This window comes from Dermacentor variabilis, chromosome 11, assembly GCF_050947875.1.
Source record: "Dermacentor variabilis isolate Ectoservices chromosome 11, ASM5094787v1, whole genome shotgun sequence".
In the NCBI taxonomy this organism is placed as follows: domain Eukaryota; kingdom Metazoa; phylum Arthropoda; class Arachnida; order Ixodida; family Ixodidae; genus Dermacentor; species Dermacentor variabilis.
In genome coordinates, this window is record NC_134578.1 from 121,527,721 (window position 1) to 121,544,419 (window position 16,699).

Genomic DNA, 16,699 nt, shown 5'->3' on the forward strand with positions numbered 1-16,699 from the left:
CTTTATGTTGCACGAGGCTGTCCAAGAATGACAGTTGGCCTTCAGATTCCACTTCTATGGTGAACTTAATTGCTGCTTGCATTACTGTTTAGGTGAGCCGTCAAGAGGTGAATATTCTGTTGTTGCAAAACTCTGAAACAGTCGACATATCTGAAGACCTTAGGTGTCGATGTAAACGAGCTAACCTTGACTTAAACCTCGACCTCTTCACGGCTCACTTAAACAATCGCAAGCAAAATTAGGTTCACCATAGAAGTGGAATGTGAAGGTCAACTGCCATTGGACACCCTTGTGCCACGCGAAGGGCCAAACCTGTTATTCGAGGTGTTTAGGAAGCTAACTCACACGGGGCGCTACCTCAACCACACATTGGTGCACCTTGCTTCGCAGAAGAGGTCTGTTGTCTGCTCTCTCCTTCGTTGGGTGAAAAATGTGTGCACAACAGCAGAAGACCACATGCCAGACAATTCACTTGTGCGGTGGGAATTGATGGCTTGGGGATACCCTGAGTACTTCATTGACTCAGTAGGGTGCCAGCTGGCTCACGCAGTACCCACCCACCCTGGACCCCCCAAAAAACGGGCTTCAATACCGTACATCCGTGGCATAAGCGAGACCCTTGCTCATGTGGCAGAGCACGACAGGAAGAACAAATCCTGACAGGCTTGCCAACTGTCACGAATTTCACCTCTCCAGGAATGGACAGAGACGCAATGCAAATATGTTAAATATTTTTCCCAAGACACAATATAACCCAAAACAAATGACCAGCAAAGTAAGTGCGCACAAAATATACCCTGTACACAAAAGAGATTAACAAAACTAGGTATATACATAATCAAAACAAATGAGAAATTAGCTGTATAATGTTTATAGTCTGACTGGCCAAGTGACAGTCCCCAAGAATTGAATGTTCTGACTGTCAGAGTAGCAGTGAACGTCGGCAAGGCGTGGTGCAAGATGTCAGCCTGCGTAGTTGCAACACGACGTAGACATAGACCTTCGTTGTGAGTGACGAGGTTGTAGCCCCCTTACGAGACTTGCATTACACAGGACGCAGTCTGGACTAGTCAGGCATTGTGTGGCCGACGTGGTCAGGTGATTGTGGCACTGGACAAGGCCGGTTATGGCAGTGTGGCGTTGGGTTGGGGTTGCAGAGCATAATCATGCCGATGTAGTCAGGTCTTGGAAGCTGTTGTTGGCCAACTCTTGGATGTCCTCTCGTCTGTCCGTGGTCCCAAGCTACTAGTTCCCATCTCCAAAGCACAGCTAGAGATGCGACTGCCTTGCTTCTCATCCATGTCAGCAATGCGCGCTCCTTGGTTTTCCTCCCCTTTTCCTTCAATTTTTCTCTGACACTTCACATGCTTCCTCACCTCATGTATCCATTCTCCATTTCACTGACCAATGTAGTCTGCTCCACATTATCGCACATGCTCTGCCGGTGACTCGTGACAGTGTGAAAAGGGAAAGCATGGTAGCAAACGTATCCACTTGTCAGTCAGCACTGTGTTTGTCTTTTGTTTTATCTCATCTGTTGGTACTGTTCCTTGCCAAGGTGGCCAAGGTTTGTATTCAACATATGAAAAGAGTGCAGTGCAAACCGGAAAAGAGATGGTACCCTGGCTTGAATGGAAGCATACTTCGTTGACTTCAGTTGCACAAATGGCCAGGAGTGTACACCTTGAGACACTAGTTTATGGCATTGTAGGTCTTGAAGGCCGTGGAATTGGCTAACATGGCTAACACTTTTCTGCATGCTTCACTTGATGATTATCGTAAACCACAAGTGTTCTCAGCATTATGTTCAAATGCCTTATGCCATTTTAATGTGTTGTTTAACATGCCTCCCTTGTCTGCTACTAGTGCACTTTCTATTTCGTTGCTTATATATACCTTTTATTTACTTATTAGTTATGTGTAATATCTGCAGTGTCATTGTCTTACAGCAACACTGTTACGAGGTGTTTCACAATGGTTACAGTCTATATTCTTTTTTTAATTATGTGCAATATATGCAGTGCCATTGAGGCTTCCAACATCTTAAGCGATGCTGTTAAGAAAAGTTACAATGTGGATGCAGCTGCATTAAATGTAAATGCAATGCTGGTTCGGAGCCTTGAACTTGTTTTGAGACATAATTATCAACAATTATAAAATAAAAGTTACCTGCATATACCTTGTTTGAATACATAGCTTATTTGCACGGTTTCTGAATAAGTAATTCATAATTTTTGTTTCTTGCATTTTATTATACTGGCTTTGTGTTAAGTCAGCAAGGTCCTTGTATGGCTGCTGCCGTAAAAGCAGATGCCAAGCTGCTGCTAGCCTGCATGCAGGCTATCACTAATACAACCAGCCTTGACCATGCTCGAGTGCAGCAGCACTTGCTGTGTGCAAGCAAGGCTGTGAGCCAGCAATCAGATCCCTTATTCCTCTGAAGGGTGTGAGAAATCTCTTATAACAGTGTTGTCAGATTGGCACAGTAAAACTTCATTTGGGCCTAGTTGGTACATAATTCTGAACTTAACGTTACAGCGCAAACACCTAAGACGAACCACAAAAAGCGCCAGTGTGTGTTGTCTTTTTGTGGTTCGTCTTAGGTGTTCGCGCTGTAATGTTGAGTTCAGATTGGCACACTTCACTGAAAGATTTTTTTTTTTACTTTTTATCCTTTCCGACATGTTACGGAATGAAGCTTCCAAAAGTTGTCATCTCAACTAGGCCACATGTTCTTTTATGATGCGGTCTTCAGCACTGCCTGTTTTTTGCCTTTAATCGTCAGAAGTGAGCCCACGGTGGTTCTAAGGCTCTGTAAGCCTTCTTGCACCAGCAGCATTGCCCAGGTGGAATATCAGTAAGGAAGTTTGGATGATGGCCATCAGAAGCCCACTTGTCATTCTGCCACTTTTGTTGCTTTTCTTGAGACTGCTTTTTCTTTCAATGTTATTGTGTTAAGAAATTTAAGCATGACGTATGTTCGGAGCTAAGGGCATGATCCACCGGCTTCAAAGTTCCTAGAGTCAGTCTGTGCAAGGAATTGTGAGGCGGTGCTGCTATTAAGGGCATGCACTTTCACCCGCTCTTAAAATCGGGGTACAATACAATGAACATTTTACCATCCCTTACGACTCTCTCTTAGCCACTATGTTTGCCTTTCGGTAATATGGGGGAAAAAAGCAAAGCTGAACTCTGCTTTATTTAGTCCACTCTGCCAGCTTGTCACAGTAAAAATGGCTCAGTTAGTGCCTACCAGAACTTTCATTTTCCTAATCATTTAATTTTGAAGTGCAATAAGTGTTTGGGCGTCTTCTCAACTTTTTGCTGCTTTAACTCTTGCACATGTCAATATTAATGAGAAATGATGTCCTCTTTACCTTTTGTAGTACCACAGTCTAGATTTGTCAGAGAACGCACTGTTATAGCTATGTTATTTCTACAATAACTGTATTGCACCTTGTTTAGGCACTTGTAGCTGATTTCCATGTATTTTTTATGTACTTCATAAGGTCTTGGCTTAAACCTGCAGCTGGATGAGTTGCTTTCTATTCTTACTGTTTGGTTTGTGCAGATAACACATGGGCAAAAAAGAATCAAAAACCAGTTGAGAGATTGTGTTTGCGTCGTCCATTTCTTCCTTGCCTCTGCTTATGCAATAAATTTATTTTCTACAAAGCACTACTTTGCTTACTTTTGTTTGCATCTTCTAGCTTGCAAACCAATATATTGTGTATTTCTGAGTGTGGAAAATCAATATTGAAAATTCTTAAATTGGCATACTAGCCGAGTCATGTGAACAGATACTCCCATATGTTCCTGTAAAACCTCCATGATCATTGTAAAGAAATACTATGGTACTTTGAAAAGCCTCCCTCGAATGTAAAAAAGTATTCCCATAGCTTCCTGCAAAAGCTCCGTGATGGATGTAAACACATGCTCCCATAATTCCCTGCATAAGCTCCTTGATGGAGGTAAACATATGCTCCCATATTTCCCTACAAAAGCTCCGCAATGGAGGTAAACACATGCTCCCATAGTTCCATGCGAAAGCTCTTTGATGGAGGTAAACATATACTCCCATAGTTCCCTACAAAAGCTCCGCGATGGAGGTAAACACGTGCTCCCATAGTTCCCTGCGAAAGCTCTTTGATGGAGGTAAACATATACTCCCATAGTTCCCTGCAAAAGCGCTTTGATGGAGGTAAACATACTCCCATAGTTGCCCGCAGAAGCTCCGCGATGGAAGTAAACATATACTCCCATAAGTACCTCCACAACCTCCGCGATGGAGGTAAACATATACTCCCATAGTTGCCCGCAGACGCTCCGCGATGGAAGTAAACATATACTCCCATAAGTACCTCCACAACCTCCGCGATGGAGGTAAACATATACTCCCATAAGTGCCTCCACAACCTCCGTTCAGCAGCGGAGTAAATCTTTTACTCCGCCTACCCGGAGTATATTTACCTCCCATCACGGAATGCGCTAGAGGACAAGCCATTTACTCCCATCTCGGATCATTTTTGCTAACAGTGTACCTGATGTGCACACACACGTGGTTATTGAGCTATTCACACAAATAGTGCCTCGCGTTGCGTCGATGTCAAGTAGAGTTGAGTCTGCCTGTTTTTCCTACCAGCAGCGGATACACGCGCAGTTCACCGCCGAAAGAGGCACCACTGACAGCCACTTCGAGACCGTTTTCCAATATACGCTCGAGATGCAGTAGCACACAACACCTTACAGTAAGGGTAGCTGTCGTTCATCGCTGCGATATATTTTTGTGAGGGTGAGACCACTACTTCAGCGGTGACAGCTGTGGTAAAGGCGCGGGCCTCCACACAACATAACAGTATTTCGAGAAAACTCGGAGCGCTCATGCCAGATGCGCCTTGAAGGAAAATGCAACGAAGCCCTGTTATATGAATTCGAAGCTCGTATTAAGTAGTTGCTTAGTTTTCTACATTAGTGCAATGTGTACAGTGTTTGATTTACCTTGCCGTAATACTTTTTCTCTACCACAATTATAGGCGGGCTTCTTTCGTGCAGAATTATGTTCAAACGACTCCGCACTGCACAATGTCTGTGCACATTATAGCGTCCTGGCTACAGATGAGTACACGTGACATCGCCATATACTCGTACACCAGTCTATGAAGTCGCCAAACGCATAGCTGAATAAAGGCGCGAGTGAGCGGTGTCCCACAGACGTGTTTTGCGGCTCATGTCGACGAGCATTCCTTCGCACTACTTCTTTCGCAATTTGGAATTCCCGTACAGACCTGCTGGGAAACGTGGAAAGGTAAAGTCTTACCTACGGTTACCAATTTTTTTTTCTAGAATATTGTGGTAGACAAAAGCAACGTGATATATTTCAAGGTGGAACATGGCTAGCCAAGGTAAATGGGCGCTGGCGGCCAGGCCCGGTTTAGTCCTTTGCTGAGTAGCCATCGAGTGCCTACGTCACAAAAAGATTATATATATATACATAGACAGGGTGTCTCAGCTAATTTGTACCACTATTTAAAAAAAAATCCTATGCGTTCTTAAGCACCGAAATCGCGTGGATGTTGTTGGTGTTTATATGAACTTACAGTACCATATTTTTCGCTCGTCTTTTTTTGAGTAATTAGCTGAGATAAATTACTTAACTTTTTAAATATAGCTTGAAACGTGCAGGCGTCAATGGGAAAGTTGTGGAGCTCCACAAATATTGCCTAACCCAGGCGCTTCTAACGAGATAGTCTTAGCGTGGCCGTTTTTATTCGGGAAAAACGAAAGCCCGCGGAGTTTAAAAAATACCAGGTGACAGCGCGTTCTGTGCTCCCGAATGCGCCACCATCACAGCGCTCTCAACCGTGCTTTCTAAAAAACATCGCTCGCTTCGCGCCTTTCGTACTGCCCACGACAGAACTTTGCATTGTGCTTGGTTCCGAGAGAAATGCCAGTGGGTTCGGGCGGCAGTTGAGAAACTCGTGGCTGAGTGGTAGCGTCTCCGTCTCACATTCCGGAGACCCTGGTTCGATTCCCACCCAGCCCATCTTGCAAGTTTTTTTATTTATCAAGTGCCTCCCGGGATTTATCGCTCACGGCCAACGCCGCCGACGACACCGGATTTTCTGCGACGCGAGCTCCTTAAGGCTATCGCGTCAATACAGCGCGGCTCCCGTTCCTGCGGCGATAATTGCACTCTCACGCTAGGAGAATGCATGCGGAGGAGAAATGACAAGCTCATGAGTTCGATGTTGCGAGCAACACCCCAACAAGCAAACACGCATTATAGCAAGCTTGATAACGTCGTGTGAATTACGCTGGTCCTCACAAAAGAAAGAATGGTAAACTGACATGGATGTTATTTTTTAGCTTCCTGTCCATTCCTTGTCCGCAGAGAATTTGTAATTTCACATTACATACGCGCCTTTGCCACGTCGTACGAAAGCTTCCCACATGTGGCTCTTGTCGTGGATAACGGTTGTATAGATTTGTTCGCGGTGATGTCTGTCTAAAGAAAGTCTGCGAACAAGTCGCCCTCTGCCATAATGCAATATTGGCACCTTTCAAGTACGTCCGATGTAGCCTTTTTGATGACGCAAGACGCTATCTCGCTGCAGGCCTCAGCAATCTCTGCCTTTAGCGCTTCTGGTGTAGTTGTAGGTTTGCAGTGCACCCGGTCTTTCACCTGTCCCCACAAGAATAAGCCAATAGGTGTCAATTCCAGTGACCTTGCCAGCCATGCCACTGGTCCATGCCGCCCGACCCACTGGCGCTTGAAGGCTTCGTCAAGCCAGGCTCGGGCAAGGCTGCGGCGGTGAGCTGGTGCACCGTAGTCCTGATAACAAGTTCGCTTTAAAAACGCTACAGGAAGATCAGAGCGAAAATCTTCGACTGGGCCTTCGAAGATGTTCACTTACCGCTGAGCAGTGAGGATGTGGTCACAAAATATGGGGACAATTATTGTTCTGCCAAAAATACCGCACCACACACTCAACGACCACAGGTACTGGTGTCTGGTCTGCGCCACCCAATGCGGGTTCGTATTGCTCAAGTAATGCGCATTATGAATGTTGACAATTTCTGGAGAAGGTTGGCTCACCCGTCCGGAGCACTTTGTCAACAAAATCCGGTATTTCGTCAGTGTTCACAAGGATCCAATTTGAGAAATCAAGCTGCCATTGAGTGTCTTTCACGCAGCTGTTGATGCAGTTGCAGATGATACAGATGCATTTTAGTCTTCCTAAGAACTGTTGAAACTGAAGACTTCGAAATGCCGACCTCACCCCTCCCATCACGCACGCTGGAATGACCGTTTGCAGTCATGAAAGCCACAATGTCTCCTTTAACCGCTTCACTGATGGTCCCCTTTCTGTGTCACGTCTTCTTGAAGCTACCTCTTTCTTTCAGCGTAAAGTAACTCCTCAGAATTGTGTTCGCGCTAGGTCTTCCCCAAGGTTGCCAATTTCGGTATACCTTGGCAGCTTCTTGTCGCCCCGTGCCGCTCCCAAGGCTAAGACCGTGTTCGCCTTCTGCTCGCTTGAGTACAGCGTGCTTTAGGCACTGCAAACAAATTCTTCAAAACGGTTGCGCGGCACGAGAGTAATAGACAGTCGAGCTCGCATGCATCTAGCCGTTGGCACAGCTTGGAACATAGAGTTTCTCACTATTACCTAGAGGGAAATCTGGCGCTGCTGCGCTGTGGTATGCATGGAAATGCCGGTATATTGTGACTTCGGATCGGCATCGTCCTCGGAGAGACAGGACACCTTGAAGATGCGCTTGGCAAGCACCGTTCCGTCTGTCACAATGATCCATTTTCTACTAAAACTGCACGTCAAAAGCTGTTTTAGCTTTATTATTACGCGAAAACGTGTTTTGTTTAACTATGAAAACTTGTTATTGCGTGTGCGACTATATGTTACGTAAAAAATATCAGCGGGCCGCTAAAGTTGGAGGACAGACGACAAGGTTCGCGCTCGCTCTGAAACAGTTGGTTGTCTGTTCTTGCTTTTCTTCGCTTGGTCATGCAGTGTGGGTGAGTAAAGATGTAATATGCGTGAATGGAACAATTTCATTCAGATTTTACTTTGAGAGCGCGTTAGTTATGTAGCCATATCCACGTTTTAGACGAAGCCTCTTACAACACCAGCCAACACGAGCCTCGCAGACACATATACCGTCATTCCCATGACGGCACGGTGCCCCCTTAAGAAACTCCCATAGACGGTGGCGCCAGATTTCCCTCTAGGTATTATAGTGAGAAACTCTATGGCTTGGAAGAAAAGCGCCGTTGTAACAAATCATGCTCTCTCTCGCACAGGTTCCAGATGTATGATGCATGTTTTGTGTGTATTGTTTCTATTCCGCATCGACTTGAACGCTGTAAAGAAATGAGCTTCTCGTCATATCGAAATAAACGGCTGATAATGGCCTGTTCTGCGGCGACAGGCGCGAGCGGCTGCTGACGAAGCGCTTTTTCAGTGCGCCGTCGCCAGGCGCTGCCGGTAATCTCAGAGCCGAGCAAAGGTTGAGGCCCTTTCTCGGTAAGTGAACGGAAGGCACGGCGCTCGCAGTGTTTTACAAATCACTCATGAGGGCGCTGTCATCGCGGCGCATTCGGGCGCACAGAGCGCGCTGTCACGTGGTACTTTTTAAACGCCGCGGGCTTTCGTTTTTCCCGAATAAAAAGGGACACGCTTAGTCTCTCGTTGGAAGCACCTGGGTTGGGCAATACTTGTGAAGCTCCACAACTTCCCGATTGACGTATAAATGTTTCAAGCTATATTTAGAGAGGTAAACTTATCTGGGCTAATTACTAAAAAAAGACCAGCAATAACAAACGTTACTGTAAGTTTAGATAAACGCTAAAATCCACGCGACTTGTGTTCGGAAGAACGCATAGGGGTTTTCAAAATCTTGGTCAAAGTTAGCTGGGACACCCTGCATATATATTCAATTGTGCGTGAAATTATCCAGCAATAAGGCACTCATCTGTGAATCCAACAACGCACACTGCGTGATAACACTGGTCATATATCATCTAGGCGTAATGACGTTGCAGCAGCGCCAACGAGGCAACGCACCGAAAAATGGAACAGAGCTTCCGGCGTCACCGTCCGCGTTGCCCCGCGTTCACTCCGAACGCGCCCAGTGCCCGTATCTACAGCCAGCGTCTCTGATCGCGCTTCGGCAAGCGTAGATAGTGGAAGGAGGACTCCCTCGTCATGTGCCGCCGGAAGTCGCTGCCTCTTCTCCATAGAGCAACGTTCCTGATACAATAAGCTCCTGTTGTATATCTGTTTTTATTTGTGTTTACTTGTGTTTATGCAGTTGCATCTCGTAAACACATGCACGCGACATCTACAATATTGGTGACCACGGACTTTCGCGACATCGCAACAGTTTGCTGACAACGGTGAGAATGGAACCCACCGGCGACTCGAGACAAGCCTCCTACGACGCCACAGCGTACCAAGCAGTCTCCGCTGTTTCTTTCCGACTACCCACGTTCTGGCCAGCTGATCTCCCTCTGGCTAGCGCAAGTCAACAGCTAGTTCGTGACGGCCCGGATAACATCGCAGACTTCCAAATTTCACTACGTTGTGTCAGTGCTTCTTCAGTAGATTGCTGGAGAAACCCGAGACCTTATTCTTACCCCGCCCGAGACAAACCCTTATGACATTTTGTCGGCTGAGCTCCTCAAGCCTACTTCATTGTCGGAGAGGTTCGAGCAGATACTCTCAGCTTAAGAACTAGGCGACCGCTAGCCTTCACAGCTTTTGCACCGTTTTCAGCACCTCCTCGGTGATAGGCTGCTTCTTTCGATCAAGGCCTACTCCGAGAACTTGAAGTGCCGGGCTTCCACCGTCCGCATGGTGCTCGCCACTACAGCTGCCTTATCTCTGGTAAATCTCGCGCAACTTGCCGACTCCCTAATGGACGTAGCCACGCCGACCATTTCTTTGCCGGCCACTTATTCTTCGTTTTCAACAATGCGTCTGGTCTCTGTTTCCTAGTGGACACGGCAGCCGAAGTTAGCGTCGTCCCACCCTCGCCTGCATTTTCGAAGAATCGCCAATCTGCAGTTACGCTGCAACCCACAAACAAGACCAACATCATGACATACGGTGAGCGCGCCGTCACACTGAACCTTGGACTGCGGCGTCTTTTCCAATGGGTATTCCCCGTAGCGGATGCGGCTTACCCGATTCTTGGTTTCTTCGTCGGTTTGACCTGCCTGTGGAGACGATCCACAAGCGTCTTATCGATGCTGCGACACACCTAACGGTGCAAGTTATAGCGTCTACAGCGGGCATCTGCACCGTTACGAACAAGCCGCCTTCATCGGTTTATGAGCAGTGATTCGACGAGTTTCTAGACTTGCTTCACCCGTCCCGTTTCTTGCGTCCTGTCAAGCACGATGTCACCCACCATATTATCACCACAAATCCATCTGTCCACAGTCGTTCACGACGCATCGCACCGGGTTGATTCGAGATTGCCAGTGATCATTCGACCATATGCTGGAGCTTGGCATTGTGCGACCATCATGAAGTCCTTGGGCATCCTTCTGAACATGCTGCCGAAGAAGCCTCTATGTGACTGGCGGCCCTTTATACCGCGCCTTGAACAACGAAACTATTCCCGATGGCTACCCCTTGCCTAATATTTCTGATTTTACTGCACCACTATAACTTTACAAACCAGACGCGAATTTCTCAGTAAAAGTGGAACAGCAATACCATATGCAGTAGCTATGAGCAATCCTCGACCTGAGCTACTTTTTTCCTAACGCATTTCTGAAGCAACAATAATACCGAAGATATCCACGAGCGAAAATAAGGCTGTTAAAAAGCATTTGCCTGTAAATATTAGTGTAAATCACAGCGTGATTTAAGGCACTTACGAACGAGGCGAGGCGTGAACGTTAATATGAAGGAAAACTCAGCTATTCTGCATGAAGCAAGCAGCAACTGTTCATCATGTGCGAAGCCACCCATAAAATCAATTGAAAAACATGAACTGCGTGATAGCTGGTGCGACTATTTAACGGGCCACATCAAGTAAACAAAATCAGTCCTTGCAAGCCTCAGCAATTCTGACACAGTACACGCTGCACTCATGCAGTCCCTACTCTTACAAAAGTTTCCTCGCTTTGGGGCTTACCTTGGCCCACGGAAAACAATCGACATCTGCCTTGCTTGCATGTCCTTTCTATGAAGGTCTGCGTTCGCTGCTTTCCTGCTAAGACTGCTATATCACGCTGATAGTGCGCATGCCGCTCGTGTCCCAAAAATGTCTGGTGTGCAGAGTTAAGTAAAAAAAAAAAAAAGATGCGGGAAAGCTAGGTGGCGATTATTGTTGTCGGACCGGATAAGCCCCCCGAGGGCGCAAGCTTTTCAATGTGTAGTTAGACGAACGCGTTAAACAAGCAGAAACGGCAGAAGTGGCAGGCGGCGTTCAGAACCTAAGCGAAATGTATTTATCCTGTATCCTGGACTGCGGGCAAACTGAAGCAAAAAAGTGGGTACGCTTAATCAGTTTTGCCGCTTACCCGTGTAAATATGGTCGACTGCATCAAGCGCCGAGATCACAGAAAAAAGCCTCAGAACAAGAAGTTTCTCGCTGAACGGCAGCGATCCATTGCTAATGTTCCTCCTGCCCATGGCGCCTCGCGTCGATTGACTAAAGCCTTGCCTTTGGCAAGTTCTTAACATTCCATTTAAATATTAATGAGCCTTTACGTGCCGAAACCACGATCTGGTTAAGATGCATGTCGTACGGTACGACTCCTGATTAATTTTTACCATCTGTGGTTCTTTAACATGCATATACATCAAGTACACGGACGCTTTTGCATTTCGCCCCGTCGAAATGCGGCCGCCCTGGGCAGGATTTGATCCCGCGACCTCATGCTTAGAAACAAAACACCAAGCCACTAAGTAACCACGGCGGGTTTGGAACATGTTTGCGTACATTTCAGCCACCCGCTAGGCAACAATTGTTCTTCGACATGCCTTAAATCTCTGGCTAATACAGACATGCTATAGACAAAATTAAAACTCCGCTAAAAATAGCTGATGTTATTATTGCACCATTTATAATATTTATCCATAAATGCATGCGATAATTAAGCAGAGAACAAGAAGACAGCGGAACGAACGCCTTGTTCTCTTCTATAAAAAGTTGCTCATCAGAAACTGAAAAAAAAAAATGTCACTGAGAGCCGAAGTGCTTCTCGCTGGACGCACTCGTAGTGGAGCCGCTGCAGGCTCCTACCGCCTTCAAATTTCATTGCACGTGATCAAGGTTTCCAACACGTTTACATGTCAGTCTGTTTCTAAGCTTGTTATGAACATTTTAAAACGGGAAAATTAAAAAGGGAAAATTTAAAAAATTTTAAAAGGCACCAATTTAAAAAGGGAACGTGAATCATCCACCCAGTCGTAGAAATTGCTACAAAAGAAACCTATATGGGTTCCTCGAAAGAACAGCCTCGTAGTTGAAGAAAAGTTTGTTCTGGTCTGGGACTTGAACCCGCGAACACCACCTTTCCGGGGCAGCCGCTCTACCATCTGAGCTACGATTGGGTGGGTGTCTCATTTTGCCTGAATTACTTCTCTCCAGCTTGCGCGTTTCCCCAAAACCATTACGTCAAGGACCAATTTAGTTCACAGCTGGCACATGATGAAGGTCTCTGCCCTAACCTATGAGCTATTGGCGTGAGTGGTTGACTGCCAGTCACGCCTATAGGCTTGCCACCAGCATGAAAGTTCCGCACGCTTTGTGTCGTCCCAAACTCCAGTTCAGGACTTAAACAGGGACAGAATCCTCTATTCCGCTACGTTTGAAGGATACAACAGGGTTTCAAAACGAAACTGAAAGCATAGAATGAAGAAACTCAAAAAGTTGTGCTGCCGCTTTCTTGTCACCGTTTCTAGAGTCGTGTGACGTTAAACAGAGAATGAGAATTACTCTGTGTAGATTTTTTTTTACTTTGTATGTGTTGCAAATTTTGTAAAAAAGTTCATTATTCAATTTTTACAGTTAGTTTCCCAGCGCTTACACCTCTAGACGAGACTAGTTTCTAACGGGGAAAGCAAGCATCTCATAGCCTCTAGGCGAAGAAGCAAAACAAGTACCTTGTTGGAGTCACCAGGAATGTGCATTTCAAGGAATAAACAATGAAAGCTCTTCGTACGCGACAAAACGTGCTTCGGTGGCTTCGGACGCAGGAGGCAACACTGCTGCCTGCGGCACGGAGCTGTGCTTGTCGGGAGAAGTTAACTGCGGCAAGCGTTATGCAAAACTAGACTCATTGTTTGGCACAACAGACAAAACACGATTTAGAGAAAAAGACAAAGAACCGAAACGCTGACATTTAACAATGTTTGTTGTGGAAACAAAACGTGGTCACATAGTAATTTCGTCAAAGCATTTTCGCCAAAAAAAAGAAAGAAAACCTTAATGCAAGACAGACACGAGTAAGTACGTTACGTTCAGAACGCTTCACATGTGCAACAGCGCTACGTACTTGCAAGCCAATCTAAGAAGGTCTAATTTTTTTCTGTGATTTCAACCGACCGAATGCTTATGTTGCCATCTTTTCGTCTATTTATCCTTGCTGCCTCGATATTACCGTGTACACGTTTCTGGGAATGTCGGCTTAGAATAGCACGATTGTTGAATTCTGACACGCAGCCACGGTCGATACAGTGGCTGAGGTGCAGTGGCTTAGGAATTGTGTGCCCAATATTGTCGTTCTTTCAATATCAATGGTCGACGTAGTGGGCTCACACTAAACTTTATAATATCCATACGAGCGCCTAGAGGGCGTTTCGTTGGCCCCTCGATGCGACATTCACGTTGAAGTGGTGAAATCGAATCATTATCGGGGAGAAATGAAGGGTACATTTTCTATTTTACTTTTCGTGCCAAGTAAACATGATGACAGCCGCGACAGTTGACGGGAACACGGCTTCCAATAAACTTCAAACTCTATCACTATAAAAGTCTTGTGTGAGATATTTCGGCACGCAACATGTAAGAATGATTGCACCTTTTGCAACTACGACTTCACATTACGTGCCCAGCCCAACTGCTATGAGCTCAATCGAAATCAAACAGAAAGCCTAGCCATAAAAATAGGAATGAAAATTTTGAGAACGAGCCCTGCTATTCGCCAGGCGTTGGTCGTTGCGGACAAGTACAAGTTATTCTTACATCATAGCGTGCTGGGCAAAGGCCAGTGAACACACTACTTTTTTGGATACAGAAGTTCCCTTCGCTAAGCACAAGGCCGCGGGATCGAATCCAGGTCACGGCGGCTGCATTTGGATAGGAGCGAAATGCAAAAACTCCCGTGCACTTGTATTTAGGATCGCATAAAAAAAAAGAAATAAAAACCAGGTTGTACAAATTTCCGGAGTGCCCCATTACGGCATGCCTCAGAATCAGATTGTAGTTTTGGCACGTAAAATCCCATAGTAAATTTTTTATATTCTCTTCCACACGCTGGTTTCAGTTGGAAGGACAGTGGTTCAATACTACGTTCTAAAGAAATGTCTGCATGAGAGACGACGACTTTATATCACGTGCACAATGTACAAAAGTAGTTTGTCACGGAGAATAGGATAACGAAAGTATTTGATGCTGAACGAAAGAGTAGAGAAACGAATTGCAGAGCCTTGATATTATAATTTTAGTATAATTGTTTAAAGTCTCAGGCGAAAAGTGTCATCGGTACTTTACATTTATATATTTCCTTACAGGAACATCACTAAAGATCTATTATAGATGATCTTTGGAGACATTACAAGTAGCGAGCGCGCTCGAAGGATTGCGAACTATAGCTGCACGAAATAAACTCAAGCACTGTTCCTTGGCGAAGTCAGTGACTCAAGTAAAGCGGTGAAGTGGAAAATTGCGGCAGAATTCAATAGCGGTTGATTTTGCCTTTCAAGCTCAGTAATGTATTCGCTCTTAAACAGACATCTCAATTCATCATGTACATTGGAATTAATATATTAGCAATAGGCAGAATAGAGCCACTTTCAACTGCTGGCAAAGGTCACGCGCGCAAGATAACCGCTGTTGCCATGCCGTTTCTCGAACCTCGACCGACGTTACTATTGGGTAGCGTGGCGTTGTTGGCGGGCTGCAGGCGTCTGGTACACCATGGCGACCAGGCCAGGACGAGGCGATTTCTAGTCCGAAACTAGCACTGTTCATTCAAAGGTTGGTGGAGGATAAGAAGAAGAGAACGAATGAATCGAACAAGTACATTGCGGGGCCTTTTAAATAGGCCTACTAAAACTGTAGGCGGGATCTTGATCACGTCAAGGTCACGTGACATGCACTGAGTCCCAGTCGGTGCTTCGCGGCAGCTCCCCTCCTCCTGGGCGACGTTGGTTCGCGGAAAGGTTCTCCCCTTGCGTCGGACAGTTCGCTGAAAGGGTTTGCACGCACACACACAAAGGGGCCTAAGAACACTGCGGGGCGCCCGCCAGACCGGCAACCACTCGAGACAACCACAGCAAATTAGGAATCCATCCTGCGTTTCGATAAGGCATGGTGGTTGAGAATCCTTTTCGCCCGTGTTGTTACACGCCAAGTGTAGCAGCAGCAACTATTCGAGACAACCATATCAAATTAGGAATCTACCCTCCGTTTCGATGAGGCATAGTCGTTGAGCATCTCTTTTGCCAAGGGTGTTACACGCCAACCGTAACACCGCCAATCTCACTGAGAAAAAAAATATAGATTTGTTAGTGCGCTTGCGTAGATGACGCATATAGACGTGACCTACTGGATCCCGTCTGTTGTAATTAAGTGTTATTCCTCAATATTTATTGAAGGAACGTTGTAGTCTAAGCCTGCTTCCCATAGGCAAACACAAAGGCACTCGTGTTGCGTGTTCCTATCCTCGTCCGTGTTGTTTCTGGGCTGTTGAACAATCTCATGACTTGAAGGCGCGTTTTGTGACACTATTAATTTCACGCCTAGGCTTTATAACGTAAATTACTACAGGAAACTCTGGTCGTGCGTCAGGCGGGAAGTGGAGGAATGGGTGAGCACTAATTTGCCTAAAGCTCGCTTATATTGCGCACGGAACGGCTTTGCGAGTTTGCCGTTTTCCGATAGAATATGACGTTATAAATTTGTAATGATTGCGCATAGGCACAGATAATAATTACTTTGCTGTGTTCAGAAAGCAGTGACTACTCGGATAGTGAAAAACAGTGGCCTCATTATATGAAGCCAGAATGACGTCTAAAGCTGCAAGCATTACCATTGAGCAGGTCCTTTTACTGACTGTCATACTCCTAGCAGTTGAATTTTCAGCGCCCTATAGTTGTTTTATATGAAACGCTATAGTTTCACCAAATCGTTGCCGTTTTTCTTCGACACGTGACCGACGTGGCGTATGAGATTGTGTCCGCCAGTCCCATTACACCTTTCGTTCCGTTGCCCATCGACGTCGTCTACGTTTCGAGACAAGCATTAGCGCCTTTCCCCTGCTGTGGATCCTTAGTGGCGTTGGGCCAGCCTTTCTGCCACCGGCGGTCCTGTTACGTGCTACTCAGAGACGGTGATGTTGACCTTTGCATTTAGTGGGATGCCATAAGCATTCACTGATGATGTGATGACGACGACGTGCCTTGCTTGATATTAGGTGGCTTCCATGTTGACCAGTCCTTGC

At 46.0% G+C, this 16,699-nt stretch overlaps 1 protein-coding gene across 1 annotated transcript in view; it reads left to right on the top strand.

Annotated features, from left to right (window-relative positions):
- LOC142563599 (ipis-1-like) overlaps positions 1-16,699 on the top strand; it is an 86,427-nt gene that overhangs the window by 69,186 nt on the left and 542 nt on the right. The gene's annotated exons all lie outside the window — the stretch shown is intronic.